Below are 4,923 nucleotides of genomic sequence, written 5' to 3' on the forward strand. Positions count from 1 at the left end.
CCTTCCCTCCTTCCTTCCTCCCTCCCTGGGCCAGGTGCAGGGAAGACTCTCTCTCAAAACCAAACCCACATCACACCTGACTTTCAAAATTCATCCCATTCTGCAGATTTTGGAGCTGTTCTTCAGTTTCTTTCCCCTCTTAGGCCTTCCTCCCCTCCTCTTCCTCTCCCCTCGTGTGTTTTTTTGGTTTTTTTCCCGTGGCAAAACAAACTCATGCAGACCTGGGCATTCACGAGCTCCCCCCCAACGCCGAAGCGTCAGGAACAACCACTTCCCCCCAGTTACCCCGAAACATATTTTCGGCATAACTCATCACTTTGAAGACGCTTCCAAGCTTTTGTTCCTGTTTATTGACAGGAAGTTGTTTTTCATGGCTCCAGATCAGGAAGGGGGGTGTGATGGAGGAGTTGCCAAGAGGGTTTGTTGTGCCCTGCAAATCCCGACCCCGCATTCCTGCCTCCGCCCAGGCACCCACCACCCCACCCCTCTGGTCTTTGCCAAGTGGGATAAAAACCCCATCGAGGCTTCAAAAGGGGGAAATTAGAGGCAGGATGGATGTGGGCAGGTGAGAGGGGAGCAGCAAGCTCTGTTATCCAACATGGCTCAGGAAGAAGAGGAGGTTTTTGAGGCACTCCCTGGACATGGAGAGCGAGGGTGGAGCACAAGTCCCCTGTTTCTCCTCCTGGAGAATGGGCCAGCACAGGAGGATGATCCCCTCTGGAAACTGTGGCTTGTGGGGAAGGGAGGAGTGGGATAGGGAGCAGGATAAAAGGATCAGGAAAGGGGGAATCGGGTGATTCCCCCTGTTGTGGCAGGACAGAGCTCTCTGGGGGCTCAGGGAGGGGCCTGGGCAGCTGCTGTCCATGGAGATGGGCCAGAGTGACCACCTGAGGCTGGGCCAAAGGGTGGGGAAGGAACTGGGGGAACTGGGAAGGTGGTGATGGGAGAGGGGCAGCACCTGCTGGTGTCAGGAGAGGGGCACAGAATGGAATTCTCAGGGGAAGAGTTGGTCTCCGTGGTCCTTGTGGGTCCCTTCCACCTCAGGGTGTTCTTTGATTTATGAGAGAAGCTCAAACATTTCTGGTTGCCACCTCAAGTCCTGGGTAACACCTTCAGGGAGTATCCTCCTGAGCCTCCTCCAGGAGCAGCATCCTTTCCTGAGGGGAATCTCTGGCTCCAGGGGCTGGTCCTGCTGGGGGAAGCCAGGAACAGGAACAGGACAAGGCCCTGGGGTGCCCAGCAGAGCCCAGGATGAGGATCTCAGCAAGCCACAGGGATCTGCCACTGGAAGAAAGCACCAGCCTTTCTGGAGTCAACCTCCAAACCCACTGGCACAAATCCCTGGGGAAAGGGGAGACTTTAAATCAGGCCACATTGACCTTTTTTATTTTTTTTTTTATATTGACAGTGGGACTGGCTGTTATGGACTGAGTGCCTGAGGGTCTTGCACTGAAAGGAGCACAGTGCAGCACTGGGGGCACCTCTGGATTCCACTTACTCCCAATAATTATTACTTCTTGGCTTGTTGCTACACCGTGTAGTGTAATGTTATTGCTTGGAATGCTCTGTTAACTCCGTTTTTACTGATACCATGTGTTCCCCTCCTTTCATCCCAGTAGTGTGTCAAGAGCTGTTTTCCTAAGGATAGTCAGGGGAATATGATTCTAATATTACTGGAGATGATATAAAAAGTTTTATAGACACTGCTCCACGTTTGAACTGGGCCAGAGCTCAGCCACGAGGGCCTTAGTCAGGCATTTGAATTGCATGTTTGGAAGGCCAGTGAGGTAAAAAGGCACTTGCTGGTTTACAGGAGGCAGCCAGTTTGAAAGGGAAGATGTCAGACCTGCACTTAGAGAGGAACAAACCAAAAACCTCAGAAATCTGGGCTAATAATATGCAATTTCAGGCATCATTTGTCTCCAGAAGCACAGATTAAAGCATCCTGGGAAATACAGTAGGGCACACTGCTTGCTGTGTTCTTCCCAGGATCACAGCCACAAAGCTGTGGCTATTAATGTGATGAGCACTGTCTTGGCTGGCAGGGCTGGGGTAGCCCTGAGATTCCTCCAAAACTGAAAACAGAAGCTCCAGAGCCAAGGTGTGCCGATGGTCACAAAGGATCATTGCGTTCTCCCTGGCTTGCCAACAAAAGCTGCTGCAGAAGTGAGATTTGTGGATTTTTTGGGTAGAGGTAGGCAAGGTAAGGACTGGGAGATGAGTCCCTGCTTGTTCAGTCAGACAGGAGAGCTGTGAATAACTCTCCTGGAATGGAAAATGTGCGGAGCACAGAACCAGGAGCTCTCAGGAGGAGACCCAGGGACTGCACACTCACAGCTCTGGGAGAACAGAGTGGAGCTAAAACCTTCTCCAAGGAGCAGGGCACAGGGATCTGCCCATTCCACTGGCTCCTCTGCCTCACAGCAGCATTTGCAGGGCTGTTTCTGCCTCAGCTCTGCACCTGGAGTTAAGAAACCATAAGTTTACGGTTTATCCACCACTTCAGCTCCTGTGAGTAAACAGGGACTCCACACATCCAGCTCTGCTGCATGAAGATCTCTCTGTATACCAAAAACCTGCTTTCCCATTAACTCATCAAGGCATTTCTTTATACGTTTTACATTGGAGCAGGTCCAGAGCAGAAAGAAGGCACAGCAACAGCAAGGCAGAGTTTTCCAGCCCCGCTGAGCTTTTACGAGCACTTCCATAATGGCATTTCCAACACTTGGGCCGTGGCCGCAGCGACAGCTGACGCCTCATCCATCATAACCTGCTCTCTGCTTAAAGAAAGCTGCTGTATTTATTGCAGGTGATCGTCTCAGCACAGGGACGAACACGCCTGGAAACTCCAAGGCTTTTGTCTCGGCAGCGGGCGGGCTCCCAGCCTCTGTCACCGTGTTCGTCACTGGGGCTGTGCTCACCTCCTTCACCTCCTGGTATTGCCTGGAAATAGAATGGAATAAAAGTGGTTTGGGTTAGAAAGAGTTCATCTGCCATGGGCAGGGACACTTTCCACTGTCCCAGGTTGCTCCAAGCCCCAGTGTCCAGCCTGGCCTTGGGCACTTCCAGGGATCCAGGGGCAGCCCCAGCTGCTCTGGGCACCTGTGCCAGGGCCTGCCCACCCTGCCAGGGAACAATTCCTTCCCAATATCCCACCCATCCCTGCCCTCTATCAGTTTAAAACGATTCCCTGTGTCCTGCCCCTTCATCCTTTGTCTCAATTCCTTCACCAGCTCTCCTGAAGCCCCTTTAGGCCCTGAAAAGGGCTCTGAGCTCTTTCTGGAGCCTTCTCCTCTCCAGGTGAGCACCCCCAGCTCTCCCAGCCTGGCTCCGGAGCAGAGGCTATAGCCCTTGGATTAAAACCTTCTACTGACACAGTTGCTAGAGTTCCAGAGATTTCCTTGGGGTCTTCAGCACCCCTCTGTCTTTTTTTTTCATGGGTAAGAAGCAAAGATTTCCTCCTAATCAAAGAGAGCTGGAGTTTTCCTGTAAGCACAGTTTTCTCACCTGGTGGCTGCAGAGGGTGAGCTAAGGTGGCAGCTGGAAGGAGAAAACCAGGTGAGGTGAACAACAGATCTCCAGGAGGGAGCTGAGGTAGAAAGTCAGCTGCTTGCTTAGGTGTCCTTGGGACAAACAGAAATGTGTGACACCAAATCTACCAATTCCCACCTATAAAACAATGAAATCATCTCTACTCACCAGCTTACCCTGCTCTCCTCACCTTAAAAAGGATGGAGGGAAAGCTTTGGGGCTCTAGGGCAAGCCGGGGTGAGCAGACTTTAGATGAAATTCTTGCTTGGGTGAGGTCATTTGTTCTCAGCTTCAGCCAAGTCACCGGTTTCACAAAGCACAGCTGAGCTCCAAGCAGGGCAAACACCCGTCCTGGAGATCTCCCAAAGCCACAACAGTCCAGCACTGAGCAGAACTGCACAGACCAGACCTCAATACCCCAAATTCCTGCCTTCCACACTCACATTTGAGCAATGGTCTCTCAGTCCAAAACCACAGGGTGTTTCGCACGTCTGGACTGGGAAAGGTCACTCCTATGCACTCCTGAATGTTTTCTCATCTCCTCTGAAGCTTCATTACCAAGTTGAGGACACTCAAACCTTTGAGAAAGACCTGCCAGAAGTTTCTGCCCATGTCTTACAGTCTGGCCAGATCCACCCATTTCCACGTTGGTGCAGCCTTGAAAGGAAATCCCTGTGGAAAGAGGTTCCCTTCGATTTCTGCAGCAGCAGAGCTTTGCTTCACCTCAGCTACATCCAGTCGTGGAGAGCCCATTGGGAATGAAATCTTGGATTTGGCATCCATCCGCCTCTAGAGATGACCTGAGGGATCCCTTGCCATGGGCAAGCTCTGCTGCAGGCCTGGCCAGCCCAGCTCCCTTCCACTTCACATCCTGGGATCACTGCTGGGATTTCATGGCAAAGGATCTGCCCTTGCCTCACTTGACTCCCCCAAGGTGTGATTTCCTTCCCAGTGCTCCCCTGGTTCTTCTTTCAGGCTGTTTCCCCTTAGCTGGAACTCTTCTGCCTTCTGCAAAATCCAGGTAACGCTCCAAAACTCCTCCACAACTGCCTGTGTTTCCGGAAGGAGAAGGCCCAGGCATTCCTGTTCCACAGGAGGGGTTCAGAACCTGCTGGTCCACACTTTATAAACATCTGAAGAGATTTAAGCCAGCCCAGAGTTAAGCACAGGCTATGAGCAAGGTTCCAGCAACTGCTCCTACTCTCCCTCCCATCCGAGAGAAAAATGGGATTCAGAGGGAACAGCCTGCAAATGAGTCACTGCCCTTTAATGGGGGGAAAGGAAGAATAATCTGTGTGCTCACAGCCAGCTCTGCAGGGAGAGCTTGGGAGTGCTGCAGGGGTCTGGGATACTCACAGGGATCTGGGATACTCACAGGGATCTGGGATGCAC

The sequence above is a fragment of the Parus major genome, chromosome 7, assembly GCF_001522545.3.
Source record: "Parus major isolate Abel chromosome 7, Parus_major1.1, whole genome shotgun sequence".
Classification (NCBI taxonomy): Eukaryota; Metazoa; Chordata; class Aves; order Passeriformes; family Paridae; genus Parus; species Parus major.